The sequence below is a fragment of the Vicugna pacos genome, chromosome 3 (assembly GCF_048564905.1).
Source record: "Vicugna pacos chromosome 3, VicPac4, whole genome shotgun sequence".
Taxonomy (NCBI): Eukaryota; Metazoa; Chordata; class Mammalia; order Artiodactyla; family Camelidae; genus Vicugna; species Vicugna pacos.
In genome coordinates, this window is record NC_132989.1 from 85,201,569 (window position 1) to 85,226,382 (window position 24,814).

Here is a 24,814-nt window from a genome sequence, read left to right on the forward strand (position 1 = left end):
ATATGGTAGTCATTAACCACATACAGCTGTTTAAATTTAAATTAAATTGATTAAAATGTAAAATCCAGTTTCTTGGTCTTAATAGTCACATTTTAGATGTTCACTATTCACATATAATTGGTGGTTACCACATGGGGCAGCACTGATATAGAACATTTTCATTCTCTTAGTTCTTTTGGACATTGCTGTTCTAGAGTCTTCTGGACTAATCCTCCAGCCACCCCCCCTCACTTTTTGAGCAAGAAATAAACTTTAATTGTTAAATCCACACGGTTTGAGATCATTTGTTACTGTAGCATAATTTAGCCTAAGCTGGTGAAAACAGTTGAACATTTTAATTATGAAATAAAAACAATGGTAGAAGTATATAAAAGTATATGTAAATTCTTCTTAAAGACTTCAAAGTACAACTCAATGTCTTAGCATAAAAAACAAAGATATTTTCTAACGCGGAGCCTTTCAGTCCTGACGCGCCTGCGCGTGGCGCCGCGGGTCAGGCGGCTGCGCTTGCGCAGAACGGGCCGCTGGAACCGGCCTTGTTGGCTCTTTTAGCCACAAGCAAAGAGGCCGACCCTGGCTGCCAGCGAGTGAGGGGCTGCGGTGACTCAGGCCTCAGCCCTACGGCCGAGGTTGAAGTTCCTTCAGGAGACGCCGGGAATCCTGCAGTGTCTGTTACTCAGTGCCCAGCGTATCCTGTGCCTCCTTGTAAGTCCGAGCATCATCTCTTTGTGCCAGTCCCCTTGTCTTGAAAATGAGGAAACTGAAGCTCAGGGAAGGGACTTGCCCGACTGGTTCATACTGGAGCAGGGACCAAGACCAGGTTATTGGCACTTCTTGCCTGGGGCCACCAAGACACGTCCTAATTAAGTTTATGGCACTGTGCCAGGTATTAGGGGTAATGACTGGTACAGCTCTGACCTCTTGCCCTCCTGGAGAGCACAGTCTAGTTACATGGGCTACACCGGTGTTTTTCAAATATCTTTTTTTTTTTTCAAGCAGGGAAGATTTTTCCCGTGAAATCATCTGTGGAATAGTAAAATATAAACCAGAGCTGCTTTTGCTGAAGCACAACGTGAGTGTGTGTGTGGGTGTGTATGTGTGTGCGTCCTAAGGCCTTGCCATCCTAGTCTCCTCATGGCTCTTTCACCCTCTTGGAACTAGAGGCTCCAGGGAAATGTTGGAAAATTGTGGTCTATACTTAGACTTCTTTACTAAAGGAATTGGGGCTCTGAGGTTTGAAGTGACTGTAAGGCTGGTGGTAGAGGTGTGCAGAAAGGGGCCACGAGGATTATTGCTTGTCTGGTGTTTCAGAGGCTCTAGGGGTAAAGATAGAGGTTTGAAGATGATGGCAGGCCTTCCAACTACAACCCCTGTTTCCTGCAGAGGTGAGGAGGAGCAGGGCATGGCCAGAAACACAGGCATTTGAAAAATGAACGGTTGGTGGCCCAGATTTTTCCAGGCTTGATGGGCTTTTCTTGTAGGATTTCATGCATGCATTCGTTCATCGGTTTATTCATTTATTCATTCAGTTGTGAGATATTTACTGACTTCCTCTTATGGGAGAGATGCTGAACTAACATTCTGTGTGGGGTGTGTACTAAGGTGAATCAGACAGGGACCTTGTCTTAAAGGAAGTTAGAGCCTAGTAAGGGAGATAAGATAGAAAAAGCAATACCTAATATACAAGGTAGAAAATGCTAAATGCAAAAACCTGAGTATTGCCAAAGTATTATGGGATTCTGGAAGAAGAAGAAATTACCTCTGACTGTGGGGATTAGGTAGGGATTCGTGCAGGAGAGGGTTGGATTTGCATGAGCAGAGACTGGGGAGAGAGGGCAGAAGCATCTCTCTCCTCTGAAGGGAGGCTTGTGCACGCCGCAGGGTGGTGGGAACTGAAGAGCAAACAGTTCAGTTTGGTGGGGGCATGAGGTTACTGAAAGCCATTAGGAGGCTTTCTTCTCACTCACCCCCTGCACCTTCAAGAACAAGACATCCTATGGAAGACAGACCCAATCAGGCCCCAGTCTTGCCTCAGTTAGTGCTAATGAGATAGGAGTTGGGGACGAAAGCTACCTCCTTCGTGGAGTCTTGAGGATCCAGCTGAGGAGACAAGCCTGCCAATAGGTCTTTGAAAAGGCACTTGAAAATCGCCTTCTCTGATGGCTTTCTAAACAGATTCTGACAACCATTCCAAAGGGGGCAGGTGAACCAGCTCTCATCACTGACACCCTTGGCAGATCTCTGCTGCCAATTCTTTCTGGGTATTGAAAACTTCTGGTTTCTTAAGCTGTCTCTTTGCACAAACACTAGAAACATACAACTGTAAGTGAACCATGTCTTGGAGAGAAAGCTGAAGCGAAAGCATTCCATTTTTGGACCTAGCACTGCCTTTATTCTGGCATGAGGAAGACCTTGGATGTGTATGCAGTATCTTAAAAAATTCATCTGTATTGCTGCATAGAATAGCAGGTCATTCATTCATTTTTAAAAGTTTAAAATTTTGCAGGATTTAAAAAATTGCAGTAAAATATACATAAAATAAGATTTACCATTATAACCATTTTTAAGTGTACAATTCAGTGGTACTAAGTGCATTCACATTGTTGTACAGCTTTCACTAGTATCCACCTTCAGAACTGTTTCCATTTTCCCAAACTGAAACTCTGTGCCCACTAAACAGTAACTCCCATTCCTCCCTCCCTCAGTCCCTGGAGATCACAGGTCTGCTTTCTGTCCCTATACATTTAACTGTTCTTGGTACCCTGTATAAGGGGAACCACACAGTATTTGTTCTTTTGTGACTGGCTTATTTCACTTAGCATAACATTTTCAAGGTTTATCCATATTGTAACTTGTGTCAAAATTTTCTTTCTCTTTTAAGGCTAGATAATATTCCTTTATATGTATATACCACATTTTGTTTCCCTGTTCATCCACTGATGGACACTTGAATTGCTTCTGCCTTTTGTCTGTTGTGAACATGGTGTATAAAATACCTGTTTGAGTCCCTGCTTTCAATTCCTTGGGGTATATACCCAGAATTAGAATTGTTGGATCATACGGATAATTCTGTTTTTAAGTTTTTGAGGAACTGCTATACTGTTTTCCATAGCAACTGCATTTTACATCCCCACCAGAAATGCACAAGGGTTCCAATTTCTCCAAATCCTTGTCAACACTGGCTATTTTCTGGTTTTTTTTTAAATAACTATCATAATGGGTGTAAAGTGAATGAATGCCTTTTGAATAATAATAATGTGCTTAGCTTTCCACAGCGTTGATTACTAAACGAAACAATTTAATACATCTCTGTCCCTAGATACCTATTTGAAGTTTCACATGGATGTTACCTGACTTCTCTATGAAACTTGAACAATTAAATCTGTATTTCTCAAAGCAAATAGAAAAGCAATGGCATAGTAATGTGAGATTACCTCTCAGCCTATGAGCAGAGCAGCCTTGAAGTGTTGGGGAATTAAAACCTCTTGGGAACAGCCCTCAACTAATGACTGGTGGCAGTTAGTGCAGAAATACCCTAGCTGTTTCACTCCTTGGTTGGGCTAACTCTGCAGCGTGTTCCACACTGTCTCCCAAAGGTCTCCAGTGGGGACTGAGCCCTGCTCACTGACATCCTTCTCTGTCTCACTTCCTCAGTTTCCTGCTTCTTGGAATCACCTCCTAAAGAAGCTATTTGCATTCATATCTGTCTCAGCTTCTGGAGGAACCCAACCTACTACAGTCGTTACAGTGATGACTGTGAGGACTTTGTTGTTGTTACATGGTAAAGAGTTTATAAAATAATGATAACTGGATTAAAATTATGTTTGTGTGAAAATAAGTTTCAGACCTAGTTATACATTTATGTAAACAGTTTTTTTCCTGGTGAAAGTATTCTGTGTGTTTTCCTTGTGAAATTATTTACATATGTGATAAAAATGAATTTTCTTGAGTACTTTAAGGTTTTGACCATCCTGCTGTATACATTTGAAAATGTCTTGTCTCTATTATCCTTAGAAGACAGCCTGTATCTTTCACAGATGTCTTAGGTTATGTTTGATGTTTCAGATACATGCAACATCCCACCTTGGAAAGATGGTTTCATGCTTCCTCCTGGGTATATTATTGTTTCCAGTTGTGCTTAATCTTAAAAGGTAAATGGGACTTGAAGTTCTATTCTTCTCACTTTACGTAGGTAGGGGAATATTTATTGCCTTTTCCTTTTGTGCTCAGAGTCTCATTGGTGAAATTTAACCCCATCAAATGTATACCCTTTAGAATGGGAAATATTTTAAATTTGACCTGATAGACCATTCTTTGAATTTACTAGTTCCAAATGTTACTTTCATGAATGTCAAGAAAGAAGATGATTTAAAGAGTCTTGGACAAGTTACTTCTAGTTCTGTGAGAACGTGATTTGCCATAAGTTGTATACTCTGTATGTCTTAAGTGAGGATTTATGTGGAACATGGAAAGTATGTGGTCAAGGAGTTATTTTTAATTTTTTGAGTGCTATTGGCAGTCTAAATGTTTCATAGCAGATTCACTAAGAAAATTTTAAATCAGTTGAAATTTATAGCCAGGAGCTCAAGGAAGGGGATCCTGTCCAGGGGAAAAATGCAGTCTCTGAGGAGGTAACTTCTGGTGGGAAAATGCAATTTCCATTAAAGCTTTGGGGCCAGATGGCGGCTAGATCTAGTTGATAGCCAACAATCTTACAAACCAACCTGAAGATTTTCTCTGAGAAAGTGAACCCATCATGAGTGAGGACATTATTAATTTAAGGAGAAACTGTTTGACCTTGGTGTGATTGTTAATTAATTGTTACAAAATAGGTGATAGTAAACTCATTTTCCTTAATAATTCACAGAGGTTTGGAGGTGAGATGCACAATTTATAACCTTCCCGTAGGCCTTCCAGCAATAGAAACATTTCTGAGAAGCTCTTCCTTAGGACTCTGGACAAGTGCAGCGAGGCACTGAATTCCAAAGGGTAAATTCATTTTGCTTATCAGTTCCTTCTTTATATAAATCTCTCTGCATCGAGGGCATGGAGCTTGCTCCTGAAGAATGGAAGCATCAGATACCATTGCACATCTGCTGGGTACTGTGTTGGGCACTGGGGACACACCCCTGAACAAAAATCCTCAAGAGTGCGGATTATCCGTATCTTTGCTCGAGCACATTCTGATTTCTACATGTGCCCATCTGCCTTTTTGATCTTTAGGAACAGCATTAAATTTGATATAGAGTTTGTTGTCAGCCAAGTGGGTTCTAAACTACCAGTTTATCTTCTTCAACTACAATCTTCCCCTATCTGCCCTTTGTCCCCCATTCATGTTGTTTTTGAGATGGATAAAACTGTAAAGATGGCACCTATATTGTATTTTATTTTAATGGAAACATGCAGAAGACTGGGTTAGGCCTTTAATATGTTCAATAGAGGGATGAGTAGATGAAAGAAATCACAATTTGACAAGTCATTAACATTAAGTAAAGCAATACAGCAAACCTATTCTAAATACAAGTTTACTTTTCAGTCAATATTTACTCATGAAAGAAAACACTGGCTCAGTAGCATACTGGTTCTGGCTTGTACCAAGTCACAAGAGCCAACTGTTGAATTTTTAGGAAATTTATAAGCCCGTAGAACATAGACACTTAAACACAGTCAATATTAAAAATTAAATTGAATAAACTTGTAATTAAGTAAATCACATAAAAAGGAAGATATTTAATACTTGAAACTCATCACGTCAATAATTTTACTATGTTCTATGAATATCTGTGCTCTTGAGGTTATTTATTTCATTCATGTCTGTTCTATACAGTGGTGGGCTGATGTGCATTCTCTTCCCAGCTCCATGTTCAGTTGTTTGAAATTGGCTATAATGGAGTATTTCCTCCAAAGAAATTGGCAAACACTATAAATTAGGGTTTTTCCCGCCAAGGGCCAACCCGTTGCTAAACATTTACCAGTACACCACTGATTCTGTTCTTTCAAGGGCACTGCACTTACATTGTATTTTCAGTGAGATCTGGGAGTCATCTCAAAGACTGAGGCATCACCCCAGCTTTTGGTGGGGGCACTGGCACAGTCTGACTGGCACTAACTAGCAAGAAGTAGTTTTCTCTCTACTTTGAAGCTGTGGCTAGGGATGAAAAACATGCTGTGGCCCATGGCCAGTTTTAGGTTAGGCTGAGGGATGCAGACATCGGGACTCTGTGGGTTCACTTGCTAAGCAGCAATCTGTCTGGACAGTGTGCCTTTTCACTTTCTCAGTTTGTTGTCTAGAATTGTAAACTTTGAGTGCATTCAGTGGATGCTGCCTGATGGACTATGATCATTTTTGAAGCAACATGTGGGCCACATTGGGTGATCAATGACTTAGCTCTGTCTTGGTCAGTTGGCCAGTCACTTCCTGGCAAAAAAAAAAAAAAAAACCCAAAAAACCAAAAAGACACTTTTGCCTTTCTCAACCCTCTAGGTCTCCACTTGCAGGCTTTCAGTGTCTTCTTCACAGATGGCCCTTTAGAGTGTCCACATCTAAAGTTTCCTCCCATGCTATTCATGGTGTCTGGCTAAATGTGCCCAATCTTCTCCAGAATTTTTTTCCAGAATCCCCCACTTCCCCTTTAGTAAACATAGTATAGATTTTGTGATCAGTCCAGTTTGGTGCAAATGCCAGCTCTGTTATTTACTGGCTATTACTATTGGCTGTTTTTGCTGTTATCACCCCTGACCCAAGTTTACCTATCTATATAATGGGTGTGGACCAAATAACCCTTAGTCTCAATCATTTGAGTATATAAAGGAGACTACATGAAGTCTGCTATTATGTGAATGTCCCCACTAGGTTAGAACAGGACCTCTGCTGGCTCTTTTCAAGGTTCTGGGGGATTGGCTGGCAGGTGTCACCTCATCAGACTCCACTGCATCTGTGTCTTTGCAGTCACCTGGGTGACTTAGCTTCTGGCCACTGTGCCTGTAGTTCTGGATGCTCCCCCTCCAACTCCCCTTATTGCTGCCCTTTTATTTCTCCGGCCCACATGTGAACGTATCCTTTCCCTTAATTCCCCATAACACCACAGTAAGGCAACAGTGCTGTCCAGGCTGAGCATCCTCCAGACTGGCTCAGTTCCAGTTCCAGCTATGATGAGGATTTACATCTTAACTTCTGGTTTCCTGTGAGCCTCTCACATGAGAATATATGTCTCTCTCCAAAACAAAAATTCTTGCTTAGAGAAAAAATATTCTAATAAATTAGCAAAGGTTGTCAACTGGTCTCACACAGACTATGCTCTAATTACTGTTAGTGATTTCATTTGGTCTTCATGGTATCAACCAACATACTGTTTTAAATAATTTAAATAACTAGTTTTTATTATTTTAAAATAGGAAAATTATGTACAAAAATCTGGATGTCTGACTTCTTAAAAAAAATCGGAATATCTGGTAACATCACACCTGCAACCCCATTCACATCAACAATAAGAGCTGAATAGCAGCTGCTGCCTTTGATCAGGGTGATGACTTTCCAGGTTGCCATGGTCCCCACCACTCTACAGTGTTCTCCAACAATGAGATCAAGTGCTAATTACTATTTATTTTTGTGCTTTCGTTGTTATTTTTCTTTTGGTAGAATTAAAAGGATCCTGTAATGTGTCCTGTACTCATGCCTCTAGAATAAGCTGGAACCAAATGAGATCAGAGAAGTCTGCCTGTATCCAAGATTTACAGGTTTCAATTTAAAATCACTCAGTATACCAAAACCTAGGAAGATCTCAGAGTGAATGAAAAAAGACAAAAGTGCCAACACTGAGGTGACAGAGATGTTAGAATCACCTGACAAAAAATTTAAAGCCGCCATCTTGAAGTGTTTCAATGAACAATTATAAAAATGCTTGAAATCAATAAATAGAATATCTCAGGAAAGAAATAGAAGCTATGAAGACGAATCAAATGGAAATTTTAAAACTGAAAAGTACTATAAGCAAAATAAAAATCTCAAGAATGGGATCAATATCAGAATGGAGAGAACAGAGAAAGGATTAGTGAACTGAGATACAGAACAATAGAAATTGCCCAGTATGAACAGTAGAGAGAAAACAGACTGGGAGAGAAAGAAAAAAAAACAGAGCCTGTGGAACTAAAATGAAAGATCTATCATTCATGTCTTTGGAGTTCTGGAGAAAGGAGAAAGAAAGTGGACCTAAAAAAGCACTCAAAGAAATAATGGCTGAATGCTTCCCAAATTTGCCAAAAGATATAAATCTAAAGCTGAGTAAAACCTAAGCAGAATAAATCCAAAAAAGTTCACACCAAGACACATCATAGTTGGACTTCTAAAACCAAAGACAAAACAAAAATCTTGAAAATAGTGAGAGAGTTGACACCTTACCTTTAAGGGAAAAGCAACTCAAATGACATTCTATTTCTCATCAGAAACCATGGAGGCCAGAAGGAGGTGACAGAATATTTTTCAACTGCTGAAAAAAAGAAAAATTGTCAACCCAGAATCCTATATCCAGTGAAAATATCTTTCAAGAATGAAGAGGAAACCAAGACATCTTCAGATGAAGGAAAACTAAGGCAGACTGGTCTCAGCTGACCCACCGTAAAAGAATGTCTAGAGGAAGTTCTCTCAACAGAAGGAAAATGATAAAAGAAGGAATCTTGGAACATTAAGATGAAAGAAAGAACATAACAAGGAAAAATATGAATAAATATAATATATTTTCCTTCTCCTGAATCTTCTAAATTATGAGCTTGGACACTCAACTACAAATATCATATATCTATTGTCGTAAGATAGAAGAATAGCTTAAAGCTCTGGAAAAACATCCTGTAAGTTCTCTTTTGTTTGTTTTTGTCCCCCACCCCCCCGGGCAAAGAATGGGCAATAAACTTGATCTGATAGGAGTGAAGTCTGTGGTCCTGTTGTAAGGTCAAGGGGTCATGAAACAGACCACAGTAGGGGACAGCCAGTCCAGGAGAGCGCCCAACAGCAATGTTGATTGTCACTGCTGGACCAGATCCTCCCCTCGATTACAGCTGCAGCTTCCGTAGGCTGTCAGATGAACATGCTGTTCCAGCCAAAGCCCATCAATTTCAGGCCCACTTCCTTTATATGTAGGCCTCCCAGTAGGAATAAGATTGAGTTTGGAGACTTAGTTTAAGTTCTTCCTTCCAGCCTTAATATCTTTATCTTCTTACTTTCTTGATCTTTTGTTCTATCATTTCCACTTTTAGGGCAGCAGTGACATAAATAAACTTCATGGGAAAGTTTCTGAGGCTTTCAGTTGCTGGCAGACACAAATGGGCCACAAATTGGTTAAGAGACATGCAGCAGTCCTCTCTCTTTGGGGTATGATTGTGGCAATGCCTGGGGAACGTGGAACTGACAGACTGTTGACGGAAACGTGCTTTGGCTGGATAAAAAGAGTAATTCACAACAACCAGGTGTGGAAGGAGACTCAATTCTGCCACAGCTGAAGGGGAAGTGTGTTTTGCCATCCATGTCGTATAGCCTGCATAAGTTTTGCTTGAGAAAACCTGTGGCTCTGGCCTTTTGTGACATGATCTGTTTTCTGTCTCATCTATTTTCCTCTCTCATCTCTTACCACTTTTTTTCTCTTATCCCATGCTCCTCCCGTATGGAGCTGCTTGCTTTTCCCTCCTGTTTCATGCCTCTGTGCCTTTGTTCATGCTGTTTATTTTGCCTGTAATGACTTTTCCCTCTTTTCCTCCTGGGATACTCCTACTAATTCTTTAATCTAATTCAATAACTTCTTCCTTTGTGAAGCCTTCCCTAAATCTACTCCACCCTCACCTCTACCCCATTCCAAAGAATTTCTTCCTCCTCCATCTCTTAAAGCACTTTGTACAGACCCACTATTATAGTCTGTATCACTTTGTATTGTCTCCTCCACTAGACTGTGAAAGTGAGATCTTGTTCATCCTTGTAACTTCAGGGACTGATTCAGTGTTGGATGTGTGGTGAGAGCTCAGGAAATTCTCATTGCATTAACAATAAATGGATGAGGATACACACAATGTCACAGTGATAAAAACATTGCCTAACACATCAATGTTAGAAAGAGGGAATAAAAAAAAAGCAATGCCAGAATTCCACTTCTGGGAAGACATAATAGATATACTTTCTTCTATTCCTTCCTGGATATTATGTAAAAAATAAACATAGGAAGACTCTGAAAGTTGGACAGAAGAAGGCAGCCTGCTTAGGATCTGAGAATCTAAGGACATCAGCAGTGAGTTCTTCAGGTTTTCTTTCTGCCTTTCATGTCCCAGACTTATAGCTAAGGGAGCTGGCAACCTGGAAATACCATTATGTTCAGACAAACAAAACAAAACAAAACAAAACAAAAAAACCCCATCAAAAGCCTGCTGTCTCTAGTCAAAGAGCCAGGAAAGGAGCAGCCTAGAAAGACAGAAAACTTTTAGGCAATAACTACTCTACTCCAGCCAAACACCAGGAAAAAACCCTCAAAAAACAAAAACTGCAAACTGTGGGGCCCCTGCCATGCTAGCAGAAACCAGGTGGAAATCTTAGATGTCTATCCTGTTTGTAATGAGTTTACCCAAGCTCCCTGCTGGGATGGTGACAGAGAGAGCTGAGTAGGTAGCTGGGACTTCATCCCCACCGAGAGGTAGTGCACATCCTGTGCTCATGTGGGGCCAGTAGAGGGCATATGAGGAGCAGTCCTGAGGCACTCCTAACCCTCCCAATCAGACACTGCAATGGAGGTCTAGTGGGAAGCTGGAACAGCCCCTTCTGCCCATTAGTAATGAAGGGCCCCACCCCTCAGGAATCGATAAAGGATGAGTGGGAAACCTTGACTTCTGCCTCCACTTTCCATTAATGGGGTAGCAGCCCGTCTTCTCTCATTGGAGCAGTGTCAGAGGAAGACAGCGTAAACCAAAGGTTAAAATCAGATCTGCTACCCAGGAACTTTTTGTTTTGCACCGAAAAGAGGTGTTTCCTGTTAAAACCCTGGATTCATTTATTTGTTCAGCAATTGTTCATTGAATATCTACCATGTGCCAGGGTCAGTGCAGGACACTGAGGATAGAACTAAGAAACAAGACAGATACAGTTATAATCTCTGTCCATGAAGAGCTTACATTCTAGCAGGGAACACAGACATCACAGAAACAAATAAATTATAGCATGATAAAATAATTATAGAGCTATTAAATCGTAAGAGTATAGTGAGAGAACCACATTATCATTAACCTTTCAGCAGTGCCTACCACATATATGTACAACTACCTAGGAGCCGGACTCTATTCTCTTCCACAGTGGTTCCCAACACCTCTAACCCCTTGCTCAAAAATTGGCCCAGAAAGTAAACCCAAGATTCTATGATTCACTAAGAGAGTCTTTTAAAAAACACATCCTCATGATAAATTAGCTAGGCGTTTTCAGATTCACAGTACATTAATAGACAAAGGAGTCTTTGAGTATATAAAATATTCACTAACCTATAAGATTTGCAGTAGCCTCAACAACATTTCCCACTTTTCATTCATGTAATTAGCTGGTGTATTTGTAGATTTTACACATGAATGATTGTACTCTTTACTTAGCAAACATTTTCTGACCGTCTACTATGTGTTGGACCCTGTACCAGGCCTTAGGGACACAAAGAGGAGGAAGATACAAAGGGTTGAGCATTGAGGCAGAGAGAATGTCTCCTTCAACCCTCTATGTGTCAGTCTTACAAGAAAAAACAAAGAAGAGACATCCTATTTATTGCAGCATTGTTTAAAATTGAAAAAGACTGGAAATAATCCAAATGTCCATCAGTAGAGGACTGATCGAGTAAATTGTATGTCTATACAGTGGTGTACCATGTAGCTGTAAAAGAGATGAGGAGTATCTCTGTATAATGCCATGACATGATCCTTAGAATACAGTGTTAACTTTAAAAGAAAAGCAAGGTGGATTAAGTATATAAAGTATTCTATCAAATAAAGTAATAGAAGGATAAATTAAAAACAAATTTTGATAAAAACATAGTTATCTATTAGAAAGGAAAGGAATAAGACTGATCAAAGCTACACTTATCTGAATATTTCTTGTTCTGTAGATTTGACCTTGAAACCACATGAATGTTTCACATAGTTGAAAATAAAGTTCAATTGAAAAATATTTTCTAAAAATTGAAAGCAATAATAAACAAATAAACCTGTGTATCAAGTTGGTTGCATAACCACACAAATAAAAACTCTTTTAAGAGACTGTATAATACAGGATTTTGTCTGTACATCCTTAGTGGAAAAGGAAAAAATATCCCTGTAAAACAAACAAGTAAATCTCCCCCAAACAAAACAAAAAACCCCTTAATATGCTTTTAGTAATTATATTTTTGGTGGCAGTGTTGATATGGTCATTATGAGAGCATTATGTGTGTATTCTGTGAAAGAACAAATGAGTAACCGTGTTTTTCTATCATTGAGAACTGGGGTTTCAATGAGAAAAAGGAGCTCTGAATACAAGAATAAGATTAAGTACATACCCTGTGAACCTGAGTTCAAATAGTAAGTATCAGTGTGAACTGATTACATTACCTTCAAACAAACAAACAAATTCCTTCCCTATCTATGTCCACCAAAAAGGCCTAGAAATAATGGCTAATCCACTAGCCAGGAGCATTCTAAATTCTGAATTAGTGGATTTAGGCAATGATCAATAACTGCTAACATCACAACAAGACAGAGAGATATTTTATATTTCTAACAAATACAAACTGGACCTCAATCTGATCAAGTCTCTGGATCTTACTACCAATTCACCGAAAATAGTGTGGAGAGAAGAACATGTTAAATGACACGGTGGAAATGCAATAATCAAAAGCTGCTCTGGGAAACTATGCAGGAAAAATGGCCCAGTTTCTTCAACAACTAAATTGCAAGGGGGAAAAAAAATGATGGCAGGAAAAGCTATATATTTAAAGAAATTAAAAAGATATGTTAATCGATTTCAATATATGGAGCATATTTGGATACTGATTTAAATGTTACTTGTTTAAGAAACTAAACTATTGGAGAAGCTTGAACATTGGCTGGATATTTGTTTGATATTAATGAATTAATGTTAAGTTTTAAAATATGCTAATTAAAAGTTTTGAAAACCACAATAATGGTTATGCATTTATAAAGAGTCCTTGTCTTTTAGAGATAGATATTGAAATATTTATAGGTGGCATGATATAGATGGGCATTTGCTTCAAAAATTTCCAGAGTTGGTAGTACTGAATGGGATGGACATGAAACAAGATTAGCCATGGATTGCAAAGTGTTGAGTCTAGGTGATGGGTTCACGGGGACTCACTATAGTATTCTCTATACTTTTGCATATGTTTGAAATGTTTCATAATAAAAGATTAATAACAAAAAGAGACAACCTTAATAAAAGGTTTACTTTCTGAGTTCAGTTAGGCTTGGTCTGACCATGTTTAGGACCTGTCATCTGGTTCCCGTTTCCTTAGATACCAACAAATATTATTATAAAGAGAAAAATGACTTTACTGAGATACTTTTTCCGTATGCTCCCCTAATGTAAGAAAAACTGGGGGCTGCCAAACTTGTGAAACTGACACTGGGGTGAGAACTCATGTGGTTGCTGACTTGCTCTTTAGGGTTCTGCTTCTTCCATTTAGTCTCTGATACTGATACCCAGCAGCCATCTGTGGTTGTGGCTTGGAAATGATGTGGCATCTGAAAAGGAGGGAACTCCAACAGCAGGGCCTTGTCAATTGCTCAACAATGAGGAACATAAAATACTGCCTCCGTGTAGCAGCATAATAATTGAGAAACATTTTTGAATCTAGGGTCATGGGTTTTTAGGAACCTAATAACTTGTCTAGTCCAAATCACTTTTGGCAGATGAAAACATGAAAGCCCAAAGAAATGAAGTGACTTGGTCAAGATGGCACAGCTAATGGAAGAGATGGGATTGGAGCCCATATTTCACCAATTTCCAGAGTTCAGTGCCCTTTCCTCTACACTGCGTCTGGGGTGGGTGGGACCTTGATTTGTTTCTTTGCTCTTGGTCTGAACTCCTTATAATTGATAAAACTAATTCTCTGGAGCAATGTTCTATTGCAATGTGGAATCTTTAGTTCTTCTAGTACAAGGGGAAGAGGACTAGTGAAGTATGAGTTGGTGGGACAGGAATCTGTGATTTTAAAGTAATTAGCATAATTGGCTGAAAGAAATTTGTTAGGGAGTTGTGACTCATGCTTGGTAGTGAAGAAAGCTGCATATCAGAGCATGAGTTTGTGCTTGCCAGATCCTAGGAAAGCGTTTATAGGACAAGTGTGCTCTGGAGTCAGATAATCTGAGTTTGAATGCATACTCTACCACTTTCTAGCTGTGTGGCCTTAAATGAGTTATCAATCTCTATATCTCATTTACAAAATGAGGATAATTATATCACCTCCATCATGGTGTTGTTATGAAAACTGAATGAATTAGTACAAGCAGAACTTCTAGCCCAAGGCCTGGCACCATTCAGTCAATGTTGGTCGTGGTCTAAGCCTGGATGCTGGTAGCAGTCACTGGGCATGACCAATAGGAGAGCATTGGAATCTTGGTAATTTCAAATGGGGCTGCTTGCTGGAACTGCCTGTGGAGTGTGTTAACTACTTGTTAGGCAATTAAAGTCTCCTTCAATATAGAGCTGATACAGTGCCTGAGTCTCAGCCCCGATTAATGAAGTTAAAGACTATGTTACTATCAATTGTGTTACCTAGAAGTACAAGTGTAGTCATATAAGTCATTAACGCCTCATCACTAATTCACTTGTCATCAGAGAGAGCTAGTTGGCTAGCCAAGCTTTTATGGTAGGAAGCACAGCCAAGAACAATATTGAGGGGGTCTGATGAGCACCTCCAAAGCAGTTATAGCAGACACTGCTGGTGCCTGTAACCCCCTGGTATTCACCTATATACACTGAAGGCTGCTTTCTCAGAAACCTAGAACTCTGTCACAGGGTGCTTTTTTCTCTAGCTGTCGGAGTACATTTAGACCATGAGCAGGACAAGCTGAAAGTATGGGAACGTTACTGGAGAGACTCACCAACAATGATGGTAGGACAGTTGGTGACTAATATCCCATCTTCCTAGCCCCTTAGTCGGAATAACTCTGGGGTGTGTTCTACACTGTTTCACAGGTTCACCATGGGATTGAGTTCTGTTGCTCATAGTAGTAACCAGCATGAAAATGCACCCTTTATTGACTTTTTATTCTTTCTCTTCTCACTCTTCTCTTCTGTTGGTTTCATGGTGTGCCTCATACCTAAGCTAAAATTATGCATATTCAAATTCTGGTATCAGTTTCAGTGTGTGTCTATGTGTGTTGGGGGGTGTCTCCTCCATACCACCAAGCAATGCTCTGACACCAGCTGGAGTGTCCTACAGTTTGACTCAATTCTGACAGTATCTACCTGTCAGAGATAGCATCAAGTTCCATGTGTTAAGGGCTCAGTCCCATAAGACTGCCCCCACTTCAGATGCCAGTTGAAAGTTCAAGTTGTTACTTGTGTTTCTGACCAACTGGCTATAAATCAGAGGTTCCCATGAACCTCTTGACTAATTTTTGGGAGAAGCTCACAGAACTCAGGAAACCCATTTACTCACTAGATTATGGATTTATTACAAAGCATACTAAAGGATACAAATCAACAGTCAGATGAAGAGATGCATAGGGCAAGGTCCCAAACAAAGAAGCTTCTGTTCCCATGGAGTTTGGGCCCTGCACAGTGGCACATGGAAGGGCTCTGTTTCACCAACCTGAAAGCTCTCTGAACCCCTTCTTTTTGGGTTTTTATGGAGGCTTCATTACATGGGCATGACTGTTTAAGTTATTGGCCACTGATGATTGATTCAATCTCCCCAGAAATCAGGGGGCGGCAGGACTGAAAGTTCTAACCCTCCATTCATGGTTGGTTCCCCTGGCAACCAGCCTCCAATCGTAAGGTACTTTCCGAAAGTCATCTTATTAACATAAACTCAGTTGTGGTGGAAAGGGGCTTGTTATGAATAACAAGACATCCATTTCACCTTTATGACTCAGAAGCAATTTCATGAGCTGAAGACAAGAGACCCAGTATTTTAACAAAAGATGCTCCCATTATTCTTATCACCTAGGAAATTTCAAGGGTTGGGGAGCTGTGAGCCAGGAACCGTGGACAAAGACCAAATATATATGAGAAATACATTTTGGTCATCTAAAGGACCAAATATATATACCTAATAAATCATAATATCTCACATTCACATCTACATCATAGGATTTGCTTTTGGGGAAGCCCAAACCAAGATAGCAGCCTTAAAGTATTTGGTTGGGGTCCCACATGCCTCTTATTCTTTCTGCCTCTCTCTATTATCCACATCTCCAACTGCAATTCCAACCCCACAGTGTAGGAGCTATTTTTCTGACATAGCTATGGGTGCAATTTGGGATCGACAGCCTCTTTGCCTCAGATATTTCTATGGCAATTTCCCTGGGGTAAGTAAGTTATAGGTATTTAGAATTAATAGCATCACAAAACCCTCCTGAGATAAGCAAACCACACAGAATGACACTTGGGAAGGGGAAAAATGTCAAAAAGCCATTTCTCTGTAGAGCTTGGGACTTCAACTTCCTTTGACAATGAATTCCTAAGTGAAATCAGAAAATTTGCATTTGGGCTAAAGGCAAGTTATCTGACATCTCTTGTGTCAATACTACCAACAACAAGATTTGCAGGTTATATCCATTCTCAGACTTACTGACCCAGATGTTTTTATAATGACTACATCAAGTTCATCAGACTCTTTTGAGATACAGTTTTTTACAGAACTGGAAAATATTAACATTCCTAAATCCTTTAATTATATGATGAACTGAAGAGAACAATCACATGAAAATTAATGAAGTAATTTACCATTTAAAGTTCAATATTGCTAAAAGCTGACTAAGTATTTGACAAAGCCAAAACAAGTAACTCTGAAAGTAATCTCTTTCACACCAGGCATACTAATTATTTTTATAACCTTTTTTCCCCTTCTTACAAAGTAATGACAATGCTTACTAAGTCTTATGTAAAGAATGGCTCATTGAAATTTCAAATAAATAATAATACTCAATGTTTATATAGTGTTTTTTTTTAACCATGGTGCTCCAAGAATTATCAAATTATAGAACTTTCTAGTTCACCTGCTTTATCCCTAATACCATCTTACTCCTTGTGTTTATGAATCATTTTTAAAAATGGCTTCAAGCATGTGATAATTACATTCTTAAATGGTTTCAGGAGTAGAGATTTATTAATTCATCATTCTTTTTTTTTCAATCATTCATCAATATAATAGATTCTTCCATTCATCTGTCTGTTTATTCACCCACTCATCCATCTATTTACAAAATTTTTAAGCAACCACACATATGAGGTCCTATAGCAAGTTCTGGCTGTACAGTGGTGATCAAAAAAGATAGGGGTATGAAAACGAATATATGTATGTATATGCATGACTGGGATATTGTCCTGTACATCAGAGAAAGACACATTGTAACTGACTATACTTCAATTAAAAAAAAAAAACAGATAAGGGTGGGTCCAAGTGCTCATCGGGCTTGGTATAGTGAATTTTACTGCATAAATTCTAATAAGATTTCTGTGATTATACTGTTTCTAACTGAAATAATTTTTGAAATATGTTTTTCCTAATTGAGATTCAGTTAATTTGAGATATAATTCTTTTAACTACACAAATGTAAAGGTCAGAACACTTGAAAGGAGAAGAAGCTCCTGTCTAAATACAGCTGAGTTCAACAAACCCAAACCTGTAGTCTTTGCAGGTTAATGTGGTTAGATCACACTATGAGGTGTGCCATTCCCTTGCTTGGCAAAGCAAGGTGGTGGCCCATGCAACCAATATATCAGCCCACTTCTGTTTTAATATTGTTTTGTTGAGGTGGGTTTGTTTGTTTGTTTGTTTAATGATTGAGAGAACAGAGGCTGCAGGCAAGGCAAAATTTGGAATGCGTCTATCCTTGAATTTCCATGTCAAGTTGGGGTTCACAAATTTTTCTTCTGTTACCCGGTCATTAGATCTTCTAAAAGGGCAAATAAATGATCATTCCTGACTCACACAACAAGCTGAATCATCTCTTGGTGGGAGAAATGGAACATTTCCTCTGGAGATTTATCTATTCACATTGCTTGGTCTTGGATGTCTCCATGATGGGTTTAGGTCCAGACAGAGCCAAGTTCTCAAAAAGAGCAAATGAGTTCACCTTTATTTTTATTGACATGATTTTACTACAGCAATTGCTATAACTCTTGTTCTTTTTCATCTGGTCAGAGGTGGGTAGTACAAATCTGGTGATCTAGATATTTCCTTCCCTCTGCCTTGGGAAGTTGTTGACGAACTACTAGTGAACCAGGCCTCATCTGTATAGGCCCAGAGTGGTAGAGCAAATTGTCTTGCAGGGATCTGAATGACTCCCACTTGACTAAGCTTTTTGTTCCCATGTTCACATCTCCATTAGAACAATTTTTGTCTTATAACATAGTTGTTTTGTGTGTGTCTCCATTATGACTATTCTACGCATGTCACCTTTATAATAATTTTTGGAGCATAGTATATTTTTTTTTTTGCATGTTCATGTTTACTTGCTAGTCTATGAATTCCTACAGAGCAGGAATTGTCTTTTCTTCTTGCTATTTCCAGGGATCAGCACGGTGCTCAGTAAACAGAGGTGTTTGGTAAGTGTTTGTTGAATGAATGACTGAATTAGAGAATCTCTGAATGCTCAGTAGTGAGGACTCAGGAGTCTATGGGTTTGTTAACATGATCACTCTTTGCACTGTTGGCTGGTCTGACCACATGTGGGCCTGCTTTGATTTTCTATAAGATTGCTAATATTCAGAGTATTACTATATTCAGCTGTCTTTCAGTGGAGTTGCTTTTGTAGTTTGGATGGAAAAGCTGCTATATTATTTCAAATAGTTGTGAAATAATAAAACAAATAATAACCTCAAATGCCAGAGAACATTATTTTCATGGATCTTTACAAAAACCAGTTCTACAAGATCCACTTACAGAATATACACAAAAGGAGAAAATAGTGTTACAGGCTATTGAGTGCCATGTATTTTTATTATAGGAACAAGAATGTTTGCCATGCAGCAGTATGTGGTTAAGATAAAAGTATCTTTTCGAGTAAGTCAGGGCATTTTCTCCATGTTAAGCCACAGGATGAAACAATAAGAAGGAAGTGATTTATTGACTATAACATTTAAAAGTTACTTTTCTGAATCAATTTTTGTTTAAATAGGGCATAGTAGAAAACTAAAACCATTTGGGATTTTGGATCTGGGCATAAGGGCATAAAGACATATGTTTGTCATTGTTTGGAGCATACATCAGGAGAGAAATTTTCAGTTTCTGATTTTTATCTTTTAGGATTTGGCAGGGGTGTATGTAACAGAAAATTTCAAATAATAGTGGATTAAACATATAAGTGTTTGTTTTCTTTCACACAGAAGAAGTTCTCAAGTAAAGAGTACAGGATCGGTATAGAGGTTCCTTTCTGCTTCATTGTCACTAACACTTGGTTTCTATTCAAGTTTGCCTCATGGTTCCAGCATTGCTGCTGGAGTTCTAGCCATCACATCTACAATCCAGGCAGTAGGAAGGAAGAAGGGGAAAAGGGCACTCCTTCCTGTTGAGTAAGCTCTCTTTAAAGGAACTTCCTAGAAGCTCCCAGCCAGTGATTTTCACTTATATCTCCTTGACCATTACTAGCAGTGAGAGAGGCTGGAAAAGACCATCTTTTAGCTGTGTACCTTTGTGACTCCAAATAAAATCTGAGTTTTGCTATCTGGAAAATGTAGATGGCTGGTCAGTAGCAAACCAGCAGTCCCTCCTACTGAATGAACCAGATAAAATACAGCTAAAAAACCATAATACTTCTTGGAGTTATTGGATAATCAGAGCACCAATGGGAATATGTATGTAAAGATACTCCAAATATGAGCACATTTCATTTCCCTGGCCAGAGCAGAGATGCTAGGAGTACTCTCTAGGAGAAACACAGGTTGTTGATCTGTTGAAAAATCTCATGACGTAGTTAAAATTCATTATGTTGTCAAATTTACCAGGGTTCAGAGTTGATCTTCATTACTGGAGGGATTGAAACTTGATTTATTTTTTTAGCATATCAAAAGTGGATTTCAGTTTTAAAAGAAAAATTCAAATTATCCCAACTTTAAGGTAAAAAAAGATCATAGATGTAGAAAAGCAAAATGTTTATTTATTTGCAATAAGAACTGTCCCAGGGAGCAAAGTGCTCACAGAAGTTTGTTTGGTGAGCATCGAATTAGAAAAATAACAGACAGATCAGCTGAATGCCTAGTGGAATCAGGCTAAAGGAAGGATGGGCTTGCCAGGAGACCAGAAGGCAGGGGTATGGGCTTCCCTCCCTCCTTTCCCCATCAGTTCTTGTTGGTCCTCTTCCTGTGTTGTCTCCTCTTCCCTGCATCCACAGATGTCTTCCTTCTCTTCTGACTGGGGCACTATTGAGAGTTGTTAATCTTCAAGCAGATCACAGCCTGTAATAGGCTGTTACACAGACATTTATGGTTAAAACCAGAAAATGAATGTGATCCTTTCACGGTAGAGGAAAAAAGTGATGAGGAGGATTTGTCAGTCTAGAATTGACTGATATGACTCACCAAAGAGACTGAAGAATTTAACGTTTGTAAACAGGAAGTCGATATGAGAAACCTTAAAAGCAGGGCTGAATCGTTCAAGACTCAAGGAACCCAACTGTTTAGCCAGCATGCACTTGGCATTCAAAGAACTCATAAGACAACATCTAAGTGGTTTTCATTTGTGAAATTGTAAGCTTTTTGAGAGATCTGAGTACATTGCCCTTGGACAGTCTGCTTTCTCCCTCATCACATGTGTCCCCTTTCCTAAACTGAGAGCCTAGGCAAAGAGGAAGAGGGGTGCTGATTGACTGAGAGCAGTTCTCCTTTAACGAGATACATTTCTGAAACCATCCAGCTCTGCAGCTTTGTTCTTCCGATCGTTCAGGATGAGATCCTCTTCCTAGCATTTATTTTGTGCAGTAACTATGAGAGACACTGACTCTGCTACCTAGTTCTAGGCTGGTTTAGTCGCTCACCTGAATTAATATTGATTTATTTAATGCATTGTATTTGGACCTAATTGTTTTTAGTGTTATTATTTTCTGTTGAAGATGACTGGACATAAAATAAAGCATGAAGCCTTTTTCTGTGTCTGTGGGGAAAACAAATGTGCTCTGTCCACAGTCATGAAGAAGGGAGAAGATGGGCTAATTCAGAATGACAACAGCCGACCACGTATCCCTGAAACCTTTTGATACAGGAAAAATGTAGGGCGAGAAGATGGCCATGTCCCAGGTCTTCATTGAGTCCCTGGGATGTGCCCCGCCAAGTGTGGGTCCTTGGCTATGTGCAGGAAAGAATTAAAGAGTGAGCCACAGTTGAGTAAAGGTAGATTTATTCAGAGAGATACATACTCCATAGACAGAGTGCAGGCTGTTTCAGAAGGCAAGAGAAAGACCGAGAGGTATGTGGGTTGGATGCTTAGTTTAAAGTAAAAGTAGATACACACTCCATAGACAGAGTGCGGGCCGTCTCACTCAGAAGGGAAAGGGGCCATGAGATGTGGGGGTTGTTCATTTTTATTGGCTCAGTAACTTCATTTTGCTAACATGTGGGAGGATTATACGAACTACTTTGGGGAAAGGGCTGGGATTCTCAGGAACCGGGCAATCCCCACCCTTGACCTTTTATGGTCAGCCTTGAAACTCTCCTGAAACCTGTGGGAGTACCATTTAGCAGCTATTGTATTTTAATGAGTGTGTATTAAAGCTCAAGGTCTACTGGGAGTTCAGTCTTCCACCATCTTGGTGCTGACTGCTGTGTCATTCTTTTAATGGTTGGGCTCTGCCCCTTTCCCTCTTGTCTCTCTTTGAACAGTTTTAAAATCTGAATATTTGCCTCACTTTGACTGTCAACTTGTCTTTGAGGCCATAGATGGAATCAAATAATGTCTCAAAGACAGAACTCTCCAAACTAAAGTGCTATATTCTTTTAGGCTATGTTGGGAAGATTTTGGTATGTTTAATAAAATACTACTTCCCTGAAAGGATGAGGGATACTTTTCAGTTGCGGGATCCATCATCAGTTGCTTGTCAAAATAAACTTTTTATCTTCCAATTTCAGAGCCACCAGAACTTCCATAGCTGTTGACAGAAGCTTCCTCTCTGGCAGTCTGATCTAGTTGGACTAGTGGATGTGAACAGCATGGAGTCTAAAATCAAAACACAACTCTCAGGTTTTAGTGACAAATTTTCAGACCAAACTGCAATTCGAGGAAATCTTTTGTTACATTAAGGAGATTTACAATATATTCCATGGATTTGAAATTTGGATGAGATTATTTTTTTAATGGTGAGTCCAGAGTTTCTATAATTCCCCTACCCCTTTTTTTCTAATGAAATGTAGTCTTGGATTTCTGGGTCATAATTGGTATATTTTTAATGAATCAAGATGACACAAAATGGAATATTTAAAGAACCTTTTTATTACCTTATTCTTAAAGCAATTTTATAATTTTAATTAGGTTGCTTTTAAACTCAATGCTTCCATTAGGCTAAGTATTCATAGTGGAATAGTACTTGTTAATTGTTTCTAAGAACCGTGACAACAAACATAAAAGAATCCATTTCTATATGAATGTAAGAAAATTCAATGATGCCATCTGGAAATGAGCACTGTTTATCTTCTGAAGTCCAAATTAAACATAAAAGCTTAGATGAATACTTGGTTTCTGCCTGTTGAAGGAGAAGCCTGAATGACACTCCCATCCTCTGCCACCACCCACTCAAATTACAAATTGTTTCTATCACTGAACCACCACAGTCAAGGACAGCTGAGACCCTCAAGTGCACCTACTGAATTGCACTTTGGTCTTCAGTCATCAGTTCACATTGACGGATTTATAAAAAACAATCCATGAAACTGATCGTTCTTTTTTTGTAAGATGTTAATTATCAGTGGCTTTTGGATTTGACCATTTATCAGAATCAACTGAAATGCTTTTATACAATGCATATTCCCAGGCCCACCTCAAGCCTATTTAATCTGAATTTCTGAGCAAGGAGTAAGAACAATCTGTATTTCAAACAATCTTCTCAGGTGATCCTGATGCAGTTGGTAGAGACCTAGGAACCACAGCACAGTGTCTTTCTTAAGATGATAGTGGAAGAAAGTTCTGTGTAGTTTCAGTTCCAGCACAAGCGGCCCTACCTCTGGGCAAATGTTTTATTTTTATTTCCTGGATACTGTAATTTGTATAACTGATTGTGTTGATCTTTTTGCATTGACTCATGTGAAGCATGGGGCCAGATATGGCTCCTTCCAGCAAAAGCATAGGGAGAAAATTATGGCACTTTTAACAACACTCCTATCTTCTCTTTCTTACTCTCATTTCCACCTTCCTCAGTTTCTTCACTGAATTATTATTTATTTAAATTAATTAGTTACTTAATTAAATTTATTTGTTTATTTATTTATTTACCTTTTGATCCTTTTACCCCCTTTCTTCCACTCCTCATCCCCCACCAATCTGTTCTCTGTATCTATGAGCTTTTTTTCCCTTTTTTTTTAAGATTCCACCTATAAGAGAGATCATATAGTATTTCTCTAACTTATTTCGCTTAGCATAATGCCCTTGAAGTCCATCCATGTTTTTGCAAATGGCAACATTTTATTCTTTTTATGGCTGAATAATATTTCATATTGTGTGTGTATGTGTGTATCACAACTTATTTATCCATCATCCATCGATAGATACTTAAGTTGTTTCCATATCTTGGCTGTTGTAAATAGTTCTGCAGTGAACATGGGGGTGCATACGTCTTTTTGAGTTAGTGTTTTCATTTTCTTCAGATAAATACCCAGAAGTGGAATTGCTGGATCACATGGTAGTTCTATTTGTAATTTTTTTGAGGAAAAATTATTTTTAATTTTTACATTTTGTTTTATTGTGGGTGTTTTTTTTTCCTGGTTGAATTGCTTAATCTCTCTTTTCCTTGGTTCTTTTTTTATTGAAGTATAGTTGATTTACAATGCTGTGTTAGTTTCAGGTATAGAGAAAAGTGATTCAGTTATACTTATACATATATATATTCTTTTTCAGATTCTTTTCCATTATAGATTATTACAAGATGTTGAATATAGTTCCTTGTGCTATACAGTAGATCCTTGTTATTTATCTGTTTATGTATAGTAGTGTGTATACGTTAATCCCAAACTCTCCTAATTTATCACTCCCCCAACTTTGGTAACCATAGTTTGTTTTCTATGTCTGTGAGTCTATTTCTGGTTTGTAACTAAGTTCATTTGTATAATGATTTTTAGATTCCACATATAAATGATACCGTATAATATTTGTCTTTTTCTGTCACTTGCAGGTATTTTTATATGTTGCTTTAAATGCTTTTATATGCTGTTTTGAACAGGATTATTAATAATAATACTGTCCTAAATATTTGTATAAACCTTGATGATTCTTCCTTAACTTGAGTTGGGGTGTTTCTTATTTTAAAAATACAGCTTAGGATGATTTGGAGAAATCACAACATAGACCTGGTTGAAGGTGGTGCCATAACTGTCTTGTTTAATCACCTTTTGCCCTCTTGGAGGGGTCTGGGCGGAGTGGGGGATATACCATCAACTGTTCTTTAT

The 24,814-nt window shown here is 38.8% G+C and overlaps 1 protein-coding gene and 1 non-coding gene across 9 annotated transcripts in view; both read left to right on the forward strand.

Moving 5' to 3' along the window:
* The first annotated feature begins 449 nt into the window (after positions 1–449).
* On the forward strand, positions 450–567 carry LOC116280133 (small nucleolar RNA SNORA76). The gene has a single exon (XR_004189464.1). It is a non-coding gene; the product is annotated as a small nucleolar RNA SNORA76 (small nucleolar RNA).
* The window catches only part of ESM1 (endothelial cell specific molecule 1), a 64,027-nt gene continuing 39,761 nt past the window's right edge, over positions 549–24,814 (forward strand). For 3 of the 8 annotated variants that reach the window (XR_012071491.1, XM_072958685.1, XM_072958683.1), the window contains exons 1-5: positions 549–705; positions 4,066–4,151; positions 4,868–4,989; positions 7,640–8,844; positions 22,289–22,516. The gene's annotated coding sequence lies outside the window, so the exon portion shown is untranslated. The remainder of the gene's footprint in view (positions 706–4,065; positions 4,152–4,867; positions 4,990–7,639; positions 8,845–22,288; positions 22,517–24,814) is intronic. The other 5 variants (XM_072958688.1, XM_006205990.4, XM_072958684.1 and 2 more) reach the window with 4 other exon arrangements.